General features: G+C 36.3%; 1 protein-coding gene across 5 annotated transcripts in view; it reads left to right on the forward strand.

Annotated features, from left to right (window-relative positions):
- The first annotated feature begins 23 nt into the window (after nt 1-23).
- Nucleotides 24-15,892, forward strand: part of CNST (consortin, connexin sorting protein) — a 141,828-nt gene continuing 125,959 nt past the window's right edge. For 2 of the 5 annotated variants that reach the window (XM_036918392.2, XM_036918393.2), the window contains exon 1: nt 35-264. The gene's annotated coding sequence lies outside the window, so the exon portion shown is untranslated. Of the gene's footprint in view, nt 265-2,155; nt 2,904-15,892 lie in introns of those variants that run through there. The other 3 variants (XM_036918394.2, XM_057507855.1, XM_057507856.1) reach the window with 3 other exon arrangements.

Genomic DNA, 15,892 nt, shown 5'->3' on the forward strand with positions numbered 1-15,892 from the left:
ACGAGTACTCTATGGTCGTGCGCTCTTTGCGCTGCCCCTCTAGCCGCTCGCGCTCGATGCCCCGCGGTCGCGGGTGGCCAGCTGCCAGCCGCCGGCCGGGAGGAGTGCGCGGAGGGAGGCGGGGCGGCCGGCGGAGGTTTCCCCAGGGCCGGAGCGGCGGGAGACCTGAGCAGGCTCTGTGACAGCTCGTCGGCCGCCATGTCAGCGAGCGGGGCTGAAGGCCGACCCGGCGCCTGGCTGTAGCTCCTGCGCCTGAGCTCCCAGGTGAGGAGAAAAGAGTGGGATGCGGGTGCCGGCGGCTCCCAGCCGGGGACCTTTCGGAGCCCCGCGCTGTCCCCGGCCAGATACCCATGCTCGCCGCCGCCCCTCTCCGGCCCCACGTCCTCTCCTCTCTGGTACCCGAGGGCTGCCCGTGCGCAGCGTGCCCACTGCTCGGCCCCTCTGGCTCTGGCCTGGGTCCTGCCGCCGAGGCCTCCACCGGGTTGGTGGGCTCGTCCTCCCTCACACCCGTTTCCCCCCACCACTTAGGTTACGAACCGCCTAGTGTCTCCCTTCCGTTCCTCCTTCTGTGCCTGTATTTGTCTTAGTTTTAATTTTTACTTGGTGTGTTTAAAAGATTTAAAGTGAAGATTTAAAAAATTAAGATTTAAAAGCTTAAAATTCCTTTCTAAGCTTAAAAAGATTAATACCTTAGGATGCTTATTTAGTTCCCTGTGCAAACTTAAACACGTACTGTGGAATTCAGTTTAAAAGACTAATTACAAAGACTCTAAAAATAGGATGTACTAATGGAAATTTTGGCAGTCACTTTACCTATTGGGCAACGTTTGAAGACTTGATTCTTTGAGAGTGATTTCGATGTTTAAGGATTATACTCAGAAAGAGCTTTATTACCCTTTCCACCAAGGCAGGAAACTGCAGCCAATCAACTCCTTATTTTAAAATAAGTACAACCCTTTCTGTTTACTTTACTGGGAGCATAATTGAGCTTGACGTTTAAATGCACAAGGAAAAGGTTTCTAAGGAATGCATCGCAAAGAAAATAGAAGTCTGAAGATTATGCTCAGCTGACAAATTTCCAATAGGTAAAGAATTGACAACCAAACATGGCCTCTTTTGGACTATAAATTTGTTAGGACATTATAGGAAGTATCTGGTCAACTTTTGTGGAAGTCCTGAGGACTCACTGGTCTAAATTTCCTTCAATTCTTTTTTTGTATAGTTTCCCCATTGACAATTTTCTATAAGTGACTTTTGCATCCTCTGAACACCTGAGAAAGCTCCCCCATCCCCAACGCCTCAATTCTTTACTAAACGCTCTCCCTGTCTCCCTTTAAAAAAATATTTTCATAGATTCAAGAATACACTAGATTTTTTTCCCCCCAAGAGCCCTAGAGGTCTACTTTTAAATCAAATAAAGCAGAAGGATGTTTTATGCTAGAGGAAGAAATGGCTCATTGATAGAAATATGTTGTTAAATATTTCACTTTTAAAATACACTTTAAAAAATTGTGGTTAAAAAATACATATTTTAAAATATACTTTACTGTTTCATACTATTTGTGTACCAAAGGGAGCCTGCTCAGCCCTAGAGAAACTGATGTAGTTTTTTACTTTGCTTTTGGGCAGTGTTGTTTTCTTTTGGCTTTGGAAAAGAGAATTAGGTTGTAGTAATTATTTATATTTTCTTAGTGTTCATGGCTTGTTTGTGGTTGAAGGTTGCATGAATAATAAAGAGAATCTTAATATGCTTTATTTTATGAGGCCCCAGGTGCTGGAAATGAAATAAATGTTTATTTCACTTTAAGGATGATCCTTGTAATCTGCACTTAGACTTAACTTTATTAGAAAAAATTTTGTTTTGTATGTTTCCCATCTTGAGAGGTGTGGTTTTTGCATCCTGTGCTATTTTTGCCGTTCTGAAGTAATCTTTCTTTAAAATCATGTCAGGGCAAAGTGATTTTGCTGATTATTTTACACTCAAGGTTTTTTTTTTCTGCTATCATTAATCTACAATTACATGAGGGACATTATGGTTACTAGACTCCCCCCATCATCAAGACCCCGTCTTAAGTTATTTTTTAACTGTTATCTCAATTGGTAGAAAAGGGAATATACTGTTTTTTCTTTTGGCTTTTAAATGTCAGTTTTAATGGGGAAATGTCATGTGATAGTTCTTATTTGTTGTTAGAATTAAGGCTGTGTAGATCTATAGCAGTGCTGTCCAAAAGAACTATATAGTGCAAGCCACATAAACAATTTAAATTTTTCTAGTCACATTAACAAAGTAAAAAAGAGCTGAAATTAAGTTTACTAATATATTTTATTTAATCCTGTATAATCTCAACATGTAATGATTTTTAAAAGTTAATGAGATATTTTACATTTACTAAATCTACGAAATCTGGTCTGTGTTTTACACTTAGAGTGCATCTGAATTTCGGACTAGCCACATTTCAAGTGCTCAGTAGCTACCTGTAGCTCACTAAAATGGTTAGGACCGTATTAGTCAGCACATATCTATAGGATTAGTGTATGATTCTTAAGATGTTTTTCTCCTCTGGGGTAAATTCTATGGGGTAAACTTAAAAAAAAAAATACTGAAGGGCTGCAGTATTAAAAAATTTCTGTGCAGGAAGAAAGTTCCGAAGAGTCTTTTCTTTTTAGTTGTGTTGACTGTATCAATATTGAGGAGAATAAACAGATGCCCAAGTGCTTGTTTAGTGAGGTTCTAAGATGAGTAGAGTGCTCAGTCATTTCCTGGGGTGTCATTGTTAGAGTTATTTACATCTGCATGTCAACAGTGTATCAAGGCACTGTGTGAGTCTGTGTCTGCTACTGTATTAGTATTAAGTAGGGAGAACTTGAGGACCTGCAAGAAGATTGACTTTCACAGTGTCCAGGTAGAGTACCTGCTGTTGTAGACTTATTTTCTGAGTCAGTTTCAGGGATGGCTAAGAATTTTGTAAATGTGCTTTTCTATATGATAGTGTTATCAAAGGAAAGACAGAATCTTTTGAACAAAATTTAGAAAGGAAGAGGTTTTAGTTTTTGGCTTTAAAATGCTGGGATCCTAAATATAGTAAAAGTAACATGTGTATGGTAGTTTAGGTACATTTAAAAAGGAAATAAAGCAGTTTTTATAGAAAGCTACTGACACATTATTTAATATGTGCTTTAAGTTGTTTTTGGAGCAGGGATGGTGATTTTTATGGTACCATCTCTTGTTCAGAGCTGTCAAAACTGAAAGATAACCCTGTTGGAAAGCTAACTTCTCAGCTGACTGACCTCACTAGGGCTCAGTAGGGCCCATTATTGTTCTTATCTTGATCTCTGTACTCTAAAACTTTTCTAAACGCTACTTTAGCTGTATTGTTGTACATCTACATTTAATGTCAAAATTCAGTATCAAAATTCACCTGAAGGCCTAATTAATATTTAGTGTAATCTAGTAAAAGAAAAGGTCCCCTTCCCAACCTTTATGATACAAAGAAATCTTTAATTACTTGGTCAGTAAACAAACTCCATTTGTAAAATCTAGTAATTTATAGACCTGGCACAGTGTTGGCAGTATGTGGCATATTGAAAGATGGAAGACAGAATTAGGGAAAGGAGGAGTTACTGGATGGTGCGTATTGCATGAGACATGTAATATAGGAAAGTAGATGTTTTCATTTGTATATAAATCTAGATACCGATTCACTGACACCATGTTTGTTGAAGAAGAAAACATTGTTTTACTCCTTCGAATCAGTCTTCACAAAATCTTTTTTTCTAGTTTTTTGAGGAAGGATAATTAATAGTCTGTCAATTTTCAATTTTTAACAAAGCTCTTTCAGAATGAAGTGGCCTGTATAAGGATTATATTTTTATTGAGAAATTCTGTATTCAGTATATGTCTTGATTACTGTTATGGAGCTCTCCAGTTAGCACCTTAAAGATTCACATGAATACAGGCTTTCCTTTATTTAGGAGTCATTCCCTTAGGAGAAATAATATTTCCTTTTAACCAGGGAATACTTTTGTTTTTCCTGCATTTGAAATAAATCATTTGTAATTCTTTAAAGAAGTATATCATTAGTCAATTTTACCTCAGTTAAAAAAGATCTGTCTAAACAATCTAAATAAAATACATCATTAAAAAAATTCTGGATCTTATAACACCCTGAGATTTCTTAAATTGCTTTAGTCACAGTTCTGAGATTCTGCTCTTTAACACATTTTAGAGATGGAAACTTTTTGCCATTATACCACTCCTCCCTGCTATCTCTTAGGACTTCCCGTTTTTCATCACTAGTCATACAGAAAAAAAGTTATACTGTGTGTCTGTCAAAATACTGACAAATGAAGTTTATTTTTCCCATTTGACTGTAGGAAGAATTTTGAAGCAGTAAGTAACAAATTTTGATAGATTTATTGACATTTGGGCATTTGACATTTTAATTGATGGTACCTAGGAGATTCAGGAATTAACAGTATTTTTAAATTGTTGTGTCTATTAAATTATCTTATGTGAATACTTAGCCTGTTTTTCCTGGAAAACTACTACATAACTAAATAATTACATTTTTTTGTACATCACTTGGATTTTTGAAACCACAGTGAATTAGGTGGCTGTGGTTTTCTAATTTGAACAAGCAAACATTTTAAAGCACCTTTTTAATGACAGATTTTGAAATAATTTCCTTAAAATAAGTGAACTTTATGATAAGATAAAGAATGTTGTTGTTCCTGGGTATTTAGAGCATATCGCTTAATAGTTTTATTTTATGCATACACTGTTTTTTTGCTCACAGTTTCTTTCCTCTGTAGTTACTATACTGTACAAGTAAATTTTAAAAGAATTTTAGATGAATTAAAAAGTATTGCTTAACTTTTTTTAATGAGGACTTATTTTGTGAAATGTATTTTATTTATTGATGTTTATTGGAGTTATTTCTTTTTTACCTTATGAACCATCAAAGATTAGTTTTCATTTTTCCACTTGTGGAGCATGAAAAAGTTTTACTTAAATCAGGCCTTAAAAGTATTCATATCAAGTAACCAACATTATTTATCCCTTCAAGTTAAACTCCGATGAAAAGAGGAGTGGAAGTTTGTAGAAACTATGCAGATTAGAAAATGATGAAATTTAGTTTTCTGAAATAAGCTCTATTTATATCCATTTGTGACTTCTTAACCCAAATTCAGTCATCAGACTTTTTCCTCAACATTTACAAAGTTATCACTAGGTTCCTTTTCCTCCAATAGTTTTTTAAAAAAATTGTTGTGGAGTTCTTTGCATGCACATTAGAGTTATACCTATAGCGTTGGGTAAGCTGTGAAGAGCCACAGTTAGAAGCATTGTCTGTCATGTGACTTCCTTCTTTTAATCATAGAGTAATTGTTTTGTGACTAAGGAGAAGAAAGATGGTTTGTCTTAGTTTTACATTTGAACTCCAGCTTCAAAATTGATCTAATAGGTCTTTATGTCCACCAAAGCTCATAATTTCACTAGTCAGAGAGAGATCTATTTCAAATTCACCTAAAGTAAAAAAGTATTTAATTCAGGAGATAGTTTATGTAATATGAAGCAGTTAATTGTAATTTTGTGGGCTTTGATGCCTCCAGGCTTTTCGTCCTTTTTCAACTGGATGTCTGGGGATTTCCTAGTGAACTCTAACAGGGCTTTGACCTTTGTGTATATGGCTTGCCCTCCCTGACAGTCTCAAAAAGTATACTAGGTTTGCAAAAACTTACGAGAAAAATTTCAGCTCCAGGAGCACTTCTCTAGGCTGAGGAAACGTATTTTAAGCATGTCTGTCTTATAATTAAAACTTCCATGTATTTGTGTAAATACTTTATATAAAACTTTGTGTTTTGTGTACCCTTTGCTGGAGAGTTTCCATTTTTTGTAGCTCCTCAGAGTGTGTAAAAAGCTATCCAAGATGCCTCTAAAGCTTATTCTGCCTTACCTCACCTTTTGTTTTTTTTCCTATTCTGTCTTGCATGGAAAGTTCAATAGTCAGAACAGGTCATGGTTTTTTATTATAAACTTGAAATGGTGGCAAGGAGGAGTATAAAGCTTAATGCTTCCTTCTTCTCCTTCTTTCTCTGTTACAAAAGTATAATGCTGCAAAAGAGAAAAAAGTAGATAAATTTTAACTTGAAGAATATATGATTATTAAAAATGAGTGTTCTTTTCTTTAATGAATGTTCAACAGTAACTTTACTTTAGCAGTCAAAATCCATTGATCTCTCTCATTCTTCTTATACTGTCTAATGGATTTGCCAGGAAGAAACTTGGAATGAAGGAAACCTCTGAGACCATAGTAGAATATATTTAATAATGTCTCTTTTTGTCATGTATGTTTTCTTTAAGGAATAGTCTCCACTGAAATAAGACATCTTTGGGAGAAAAGTATGTTCTACCACAGTCTTAAGCATTGGAAAGGACAAATTTTTTTCTCTATTGGCTTATTCTGTTCTAAGACTTTCTAACCTAGAATAAACTGCCTTATTCTGAAATTTTTTCTTTTTCCAAAACTCCATCAAAATGCATTCTCTTGAATAGCTAATTACAATAAAACATACTCAATTTTATGTCTTTCTCCTTTTCTGCCTTTTTGTTAGCTTTCAGTGTGCTCGAGATACAAATCAGTATGTCACTTTTATGTCAAACAATCAGAATAAGGATTATAAGGAAAAGCATAGCGATTCTTTCAAAAAACAAAGCTCCCTCAAATATCTTACCTTTTTCTTTATACCTTTAGAATTACTCTTTATACTTATTTAGTACCTTGCAGGATACTTTGTTCTTTATCATTTGTTTGCCCTCTGTAAATTTTAGAGAAAGATGATTAATTATTGCAGTTGAATTTTTTCCTGGAAATCTAAAGAGTTGTTAACACACTTGGGATCAGGTAAAGGAGACCTGCATTTTATAAGGATTCCCTATCCAGGGAGAGGAATGAGTCCATAGATAGGTTGACTACACAACTTTGATAAAGTGGAAGAGAGTAAGAGAGACTGGGTACAGGTAGAAAAGAGTGTCCTTTAATAGCAGATAGAGACATTCTTCTCCTGAGATAAGAGGAGGAAATACTGATTACCAGCTAACATCTCATATCTCTATTTACTTGTACAGGTAAGACTGTCTGCTGAGCTAGGAATAGGAAGGGGACTGGAGGCTGGTGGTAAAGGGTTAGTATAGCTTTGGAAGATGTGGTCCTGGGAGGCAGGCTGTCTGGCTGCTTTGAAGGCTCTACCTGAGATTGGATAGATACTGCTTTCATAGAGTGTTACCAGTCTTCATAGATGTGACTTCTTTAGCAATAGGTAGTAACTTAAGTATAAAACCAAGAAGCAGTTAGGTCGTCAGGGCTGGGGTTTTTCAGGGTGGGCACAGTAAAAGTAAGAGGCCTAAGGAAGTAGCTAGAGATGATACATGGATTTGGTGCAAGATAAGAAAGTAATGTCAGGAAGAGGCTGACTACTGTGAAGAAAAAGGCAGGAGTCCAGAGTTAATGTGGTTGAACTAGATAGTGGCAGCTGGGAGTAAGGGATTGAGAGTAAGAAAAATAGGAATTTAGAGCCAGATAATGGTATACTGGTGGTCAGATGATGGAAATGTTGAGACTCATCAGAGTTAAATAGATTGTTTTGAGCTCAATAAAAACATGACTGGAGTAAAACCTGCTAAATTGACCAGACACCTGCTAAATTGACCAGACAGATGTCATTATTGATCTTTGAATATGAAGAAATATTCATTTCACAATATATCAAGTTACTATTTTTATTATTTAAAATACATTTTAGTATTTTCTGAAGAGTAATCTGCCCATGGTGTGCAGGATGGATTGAAAGGCTATGTGAGATGATGAGAACTTTAATTAATAGTAAACATGTCAGTCCAAACTCATTTTGAAATTTCATAACTTCTGAAATGATAGAATTAATGAGTTTTTGCTACTTGTTCAAAAGAAGAATAGAAAGTAAGCTAGGTCCCAGCTTAGGCTTTGTAATTTAAAAATAGTGCTATAATTGTGTTTGATGCCATATTGATTATTATGTTCTTTATCCTGGTTGAATTCATAATTTTCATTTACTGATAATCACTATGTACCTACACATTACAATATACATACGTATGTAAACATTACAACATCCATAGACATTTTGGTGAATAATTTTGAAATATGGTGGCTTGTGAATGACGCTGACTCTAGCATTAGTTCCTATCAGTTTAATGGCTGTTTGAGTCCATAAGTCATCAGCATTGTGCTAAGAACAAAATTGCAGTGGAAATTAACCCTTTCACCAAAACATTTTATGAAAATACAAGTCCCAAATATTTATACATAATTTTATATCTTAATGTCATGACAGCTTTATGCAGATTTGTTTTAATTTATTTAGAGTGAAAAGGAAATATACATTAAAAACTTACTAGTATCATTTATAAATAATTCAGTAAATACTGTATAGACTTTTATTTCTTTGTTACCAGAATTTTAAATGCCACTTTTTTTTGACCTAGGGTTTGGTAAACACCAGGAGAAAATTCTGTAACAATTCAGATGAGTTCCTGTGTAAGATCTGTAGAGTATCACCATAGAGGTCTCTACTTTGTGCCCCTGACAAGTGCCTTTGTAGGAACTCTTGCTTCTGTAGGTTATTGGCAAATAAATCAGGTGACTTATGTTCTAAAATGGGGTCCTAGGGCAATGGTGACCTCTGAAATGGTGGATAAACACTTTCCAAAAGAAAACCCCACATGTTTATTACATGAGGTAATACATGTGGAAGTGGCTAACCTTCCACAGGGTTTGGCACACAGAAAGCAATAAATGATGTGTTTTATTTTTAATTTCCTTAACTTTTGTAATAGCCTCGTATTTATTTGTATTATTTTTTGTTCAAAGAAGTGAATGATATTAATATTTAGGTAAACTAACATTTTTAGGGATTTAAATAAACATGTGTCCTTTATTCCATGCTTTCAATTTTTTTTGAGTCTAAAAACATGTTTATGCAAAGTATAGAAAAGCAGGGGAAAAATTAATGTGTACATCCATCAGCCAAGAGCAGGAACTGTAAACATTTTTGTTTATTTACTTTCAGTCTCTGGAGTATGTGTGAACATAGTTGAGGTCATATTTATTATTTGTTTTAGATTCTACTTCCCTAACTTTTTATGGATTCATAATGTACATACTTGGTGACCTTGTAATATTTGGGCCATGAGCTAATTTACTTAATCGTTCCCCTATTATTGAATGTTTAAGTTTCCAGTTTTTTACTCAGTGACCCTGGACAACAGTAATAGAGGAGAAATTCTAAAACAGAGAGTATTTTTGTCACTGAAAGATTGAATATCATGATGACAAGTCAGGAAATTCCAAAAATGCATGAATTGGTTAAAAAAAAATTAAACAGGCCCACTCCACTTTCTGACCTAGAAAATTTTTAGTCTGTAATTACAAATCCTCACTGTTCATGCTATGCTAGTTAAAGGATAAAGTTTAAATATTGAAAGAAAATACATAAGAACTATTTTATCTGTTTGGTAAATCTGTATTTAACTGCCTTCTTAGTTTTCCTGTTTGTAAATGGGGGAAATAATATTTCATAGGAGTTACAAGGATTAATTGAGATAATATAAAGAATATATAGAACAGTCCCTGGAACAAAATAGTGCCTCTGTGTTCATCTTTGTACACAAAAGGTTTTCCTTTTTTTTTCTTCCTGTTTTGTTGGTATTCAGAATATTTCTTTAGCATAAATCTAAAGAAATAAAACTACTAGGTCTTAATATTCTTGCCACATGTTGTGAAATTGCTCTAAGTTGTGCCAGTTTACATTCAAATTGAGCAGCATGTGACAATGTGTATTTCACTGAGCCCTCACCAGTTTTACGGATCTCATTTTGTAAAATCTTTGTTCATTTGAGAGGCAAATGAATTGCCCATTTTAGTTAGGGCAGAAGTTTTGCAGACAACTAGGAGGGAATAAAGTTAGAGATGGGTTGCTGCAAGATAGTGGAAAGGCTGGAGGGGGTGGGGGCGTGAACTGGAGTAGCGCAGTGTGAAAAGGCACCTGCGGTAGGCCTTTCAGCTCCTCCTCACGCTTCTCCCATCCCTCCAAGTTGGCACACTCAGTATCCTCTAAAAACTCCTGGTCTTTGTGTCTACACTGAAGTGCCTGTCCCATCCCACCTCTCCTTGTTTTCCATCTATCTAGTATTTCTTTCTGTTTTTCATTCAGTCTTACCTCCTCTGTATCTTTTCCTGTCCAGGAGGCCTGCCCAGCTAAAACAACAAAGCGATCAGAGTGTGTTCTCTGTGGGCAGGCTCACTTGAGGAAGGAAGAGAAGGAACATGGCTGAGCTAGTCAAGCTTAGGTTTTACCAGATTTACCAAACAGATAAAATAGTTCTTATGTATTTTCTTTCAATATTTAAACTTTATCCTTTAACTAGCATAGCATGAACAGTGAGGATTTGTAATTACAGACTAAAAATTTTCTAGGTCAGAAAGTGGAGTGGGCCTGTTTAATTTTTTTTTTAACCAATTCATGCATTTTTGGAATTTCCTGATTTGTCATCATGATATTCAATCTTTCAGTGACAAAAATACTCTCTGTTTTAGAATTTCTCCTCTATTACTGTTTCCTACCAGATAATATTTGTGGTTTTTGTTGTTAAATAAATTTTAGACATCACCCTCAGGGATGTAACCTTTTTCTAAGTTTATTTCCTAGGTAAGAAGTAGTGAGAAACTTTAGTATTTTAGTTCAAATAAACAAGCATTTATTAAGTACCTATTACATGCCTAGGGCTGAGTTGTGAAAGAAGTAACATGCATTCTTTTGCTTCAGTCACTTGAATTCTACTTGGGAAATAATATACAAGCAGAAATAACTTGTGAAAAAGCCTAAAGCAAATGAATAAGCAAACTCGAGACAGTGTCCACTAGATACTCTACAAATTACAGTGCTTATTTAATTTTAAAAAAAACCTCTGAAAACGTTTTAGTGTAGATTTAAATTTTCTGTTGTCTCAAATTATGATTAGGCTTTTCTAGGGCCAAAGGATAAAGACTCTCACAATTTCCCTTCTTCCTCTTCTTACCCTGTCCACTCTCATCTTCAACACCTAGCTCAAATTCTGTCTTGTGTGTGGCCACCAGAGGCAGCGCAGACTCTGCTGCCAGCCAACCTAGGTCCACGTCTCTGTTCCAACAGCTCTTTGGCCTAGGATCAGTTGCTTAACCTAGCAGTGCCTGTTTGCTTCTCCATAAAATGGTGGTGCTAATAATAACCTCCTAACAGGATTGTTGTGAGGACAAATGAGTTAAAATATGCATGGCACAGAGTAAACATAGTGTAAATAATTGCTTTTATTCTCGTACTTTGTCATTATGGTTATTCCCACAACAAACTTAAATATTCTGTGAGATCGTCTTTTTGAACCTAAAGATTTTTTGAAATTTTACATTTTTTATACTGTACTCCATAATGTCTGTTTTAGCATAAAAATAGTGTCTGCTTTGCCCTCCTCAGTTTTTGGGGTGAATTGATTTACCAGAAAATGTGCATTTGTCATCCTGTGACTTGGCCAACCCTAATCAGCTTGTACTCTTCGCTCTTTGAGTTTTTCTGTTAAACATTTATTTATTATGCTTCGCTACCTATGTGTGCTCTCCTCTAGCTTATAAATTCTTCTCAGGAAAGGTTTCTGTCTTGATGATGGTGAGGAGAACAAGGATGACACATGTAACATTATTGAACACTTAATGCCATGTATCTTGCTATCACTAGAAAATTCATGATTTCACAAATAATAAATCAGACATTTTAATATTGTAATTCAAGTATAAAACATGACTGGAAGTACCACCCAATATGATTTCTTCTCTTAGAAATCTATCAAATAATTATTCTTAGGATTTCCCATAACAAGCTTACACATTGGAAGGAGTATATGTTCACTCGGCAGACAATCCTTGAGTGGTTACTGTGCATCTAGCACTGAGCCAAGGAACCTGAGTGTGGTGTTAGAACTGAGAATTCCACATACAGACAGGATCCTTGAAGATCTGTGTTCTTAAAAATGATGGATTTGGGAGAAGATTCTGCCTAGAAGCAAAGAGTTAATAAGTTTTTCTGCCTTTCCTTGATATTCTGTTGAAGAGAGGGGCTTTCCTAAGAATTTGTAACCATGTGTCTATTAACCTTGAGGTTTGGGGTTTCATATTTCCTCTGATGAGAAATAATATAAAAACTGGCCCTGGTTAGCAACACAACCTAGGATACCTGGCAAAAGTTCCCTTCTCTCTACATCCCCACCAGCATTTATTATCTCTTGCCTTTTTTTTTTTTTTAGATAATTATTTTTTATTGAAGGATAGTTGATGCACAGTATTACATTACATTAGTTTCAAGTGTACAACACAGTGATAAAACATTTATATACATAATTCTAGGTTCCAGCTATCACCCTACCAAGCTGTTACAATATCTTGACTATATTCCTTATGCTATACATTACATCCTGGTTACTTATTTATTTTACCACTGCAAGTCTGTCCTTTTTTTTTTTTGTAAGGGCATCTCTCATATTTATTGATCAAATGGTTGTTAACGACAATAAAATTCTGTATAGGGGAGTCAATGCTCAATGCACAATCATTAATCCACCCCAAGCCTAATTTTCGTCAGTCTCCAATCTTCTGAGGCATAACAAACAAGTTCTTACATGGAGAACAAATTCTTACATAATGAATAAGTTACATAGTGAACAGTACAAGGGCAGTCATCACAGAAACTTTCGGTTTTGCTCATGCATTATGAACTATAAACAGTCAGTTCAAATATGAATACTCATTTGGTTTTTATATTTGATTTATATGTGGATACCACATTTCTCTCTTTATTATTATTATTTTTAATAAAATGCTGAAGTGGTAGGTAGATACAAGATAAAGGTAGAAAACATAGTTTAGTGTTGTAAGAGAGCAAATGTAGATGATCAGGTGTGTGCCTGTAGACTATGTGTTAATCCAAGCTAGACAAGGGCAATAAAACATCCACGTATGCAGAAGATTTCTCTCAGAACGGGGGGGTGAGGTTCTAAGCCTCACCTCTGTTGATCCCCAATTTCTCACCTGATGACCACCCTGCGACTGTGCCTGTCTTAGGTTGTTCCTCCTTTGAGGAATCTTACCCGTCTCTGGCTAACCAGTCATCGTCCGGGGCCATACAGGGAAATGTAGAGTTGGTAAGTGAGAGAGAAGCCTTATTGTTTGAAATGGTTAGCTTTTTATTTCTTTGCATATTTATGCCCTGTAGCTTCTATGCCTAGCATTTGTCTTGAGGTATTTTTACCACTTAGAAGAATTCTGATACTCGGTAACTTTGATATGAGGCACGAATTCTATTTAAGGATTGTAATTAGGAAGAAAGAAGAAAAGCTATAGAAGTAGCAGGCGGAAGAAAACATGGGAAGATTGATTATTTCTTTGACATATCTTCTTGTAGAGTAACTTCAGCATGGATAGGTTTTAAGCTACTACTTAAATTGCGCACACACATTAACATAATAGGAGTATAGTTACATAACCAAAGCATACCTGTAATTACCAGCCATCTCCAGTGAAACCAAGAAAACCAGTTAGGCACCTTAGGCATTTGTGAAAACTTATCTATGATATGGTGGATATTTTCCAACTGAACTTGAACAGTCTGAGAAAAATCAGACAAATTAAAACAACCCATTCCTGGGGACTGTTCACATGCGATATGTTCTTTTAACAGTAAATAGTCTGTAGTTGTAAGAGTTTGGAGCGCTACAATTTGCACTTCTCCAAATTCTTGGTTGAGTTCCAACAGTATAGATCCAGTCAAATTTGTTGTTTTACTGTATGCACAGGCCAGCTTAGATATCTCCTTCCTCATTCCCATGGCAAGTCCAGGAATTGGTGGGATGAGTGCATCTACAGCTGTAGCAGTGCGTGGATCTTTGTTGGGGTTTTTTGATGATCATCTTCTGGCATGAGTCTTCCAGAGAGTGCTGATGTTGCAAGTTCTTTTTCATATCGTATCTTAGTTCATTTTCGGGGTAGCCCAATTAGGTTTTGATCCTCTGTATAAACGCAAACAGACCCTTTGCCTACACTTTTATATGCCCTTTATACTCTTGTGTAGAACTCATTGGAGGTTACCACACAGGAACTGCCCTTTTTTTTTTTTCTTGGTATCACTGATCTACATTTACATGACGAATATTATGTTTACTAGGCTCTCCCCTATACCAGGATCCCCCTATAGACTCCTTTACAGTCACTGTCCATCAGCATAGCAAAATGTTGTAGAATCACTACTTGTCTTCTCTGTGTTGTACAGCCCTCCCTTTTCTCCTACCCCCCATGCATGTTAATCTTAATACCTCCCTACTTCTCCCCCCCCCTTATCCCTCCCTACCCACCGATCCTCCCCAGTCCCTTTCCCTTTGGTACCTGTTAGTCCATTCTTGAGTTCTGTGATTCTGGTGCTGTTTGTTCCTTCAGTTTTTCCTTTGTTCTTATATTCCACAGATAAGTGAAATCATTTGGTATTTCTCTTTCTCCACTTCGCTTGTTTCACTGAGCATAATACCCTCCAGCTCCATCCATGTTGCTGCAAATGGTTGGATTTGCCCTTTTCTTATGGCTGAGTAGTATTCCATTGTGTATATGTACCACATCTTCTTTATCCATTCATCTATCGATGGACATTTAGGTTGCTTCCAATTCTTGGCTATTGTAAATAGTGCTGCGATAAACATAGGGGTGCACTGATCTTTCTCATACTTGATTGCTGCATTCTTAGGGTAAATTCCTAGGAGTGCAATTCCTGGGTCAAATGGTAAGTCTGTTTTGAGCATTTTGATGTACCTCCATACTGCTTTCCACAATGGTTGAACTAGTTTACATTCCCACCAGCAGTGTAGGAGGGTTCCCCTTTCTCCACAGCCTCGCCAACATTTGTTGTTGTTTGTCTTTTGGATGGCAGCCATCCTTACTGGTGTGAGGTGATACCTCATTGTAGTTTTAATTTGCATTTCTCTGATAATTAGCGATGTGGAGCATCTTTTCATGTGTCTGTTGGCCATCTGTATTTCTTTTTTGGAGAACTGTCTGTTCAGTTCCTCTGCCCATTTTTTAATTGGGTTATTTGTTTTTTGTTTGTTGAGGCGTGTGAGCTCTTTATATATTCTGGACGTCAAGCCTTTATCGGATGTGTCATTTTCAAATGTATTCTCCCATACTGTAGGGTGCCTTTTTGTTCTATTGATGGTGTCTTTTGCTGTACAGAAGCTTTTCAGCTTTATATAGTGCCACTTGTTCATTTTTGCTGTTGTTTTCTTTGCCCGGGGAGATATGTTCAAGAAGAGGTCACTCATGTTTATGTCTAAGAGGTTTTTGCCTATGTTTTCTTCCAAGAGTTTAATGGTTTCATGACTTACATTCAGGTCTTTGATCCATTTGGAGTTTACTTTTGTATATGGGGTTAGACAATGGTCCAGTTTCATTCTCCTACATGTAGCTGTCCAGTTTCGCCAGCACCATCTGTTGAAGAGACTGTCATTTCGCCATTGTATGTCCATGGCTCCTTTATCAAATATTAATTGACCATATATGTCTGGGTTAATGTCTGGATTCTCTAGTCTGTTCCATTGGTCTGTGGCTCTGCTCTTGTGCCAGTACCAAATTGTCTTGATTACTATGGCTTTATAGTAGAGCTTGAAGTTGGGGAGTGAGATCCCCCCTACTTTATTCTTCTTTCTCAGGATTGCTTTGGCTATTCGGGGTCTTTGGTGTTTCCATATGAATTTTTGAATTATTTGTTCCAGTTCATTGAAGAATGTTGC

The sequence above is a fragment of the Manis pentadactyla genome, chromosome 9 (assembly GCF_030020395.1).
Source record: "Manis pentadactyla isolate mManPen7 chromosome 9, mManPen7.hap1, whole genome shotgun sequence".
NCBI lineage: Eukaryota > Metazoa > Chordata > Mammalia > Pholidota > Manidae > Manis > Manis pentadactyla.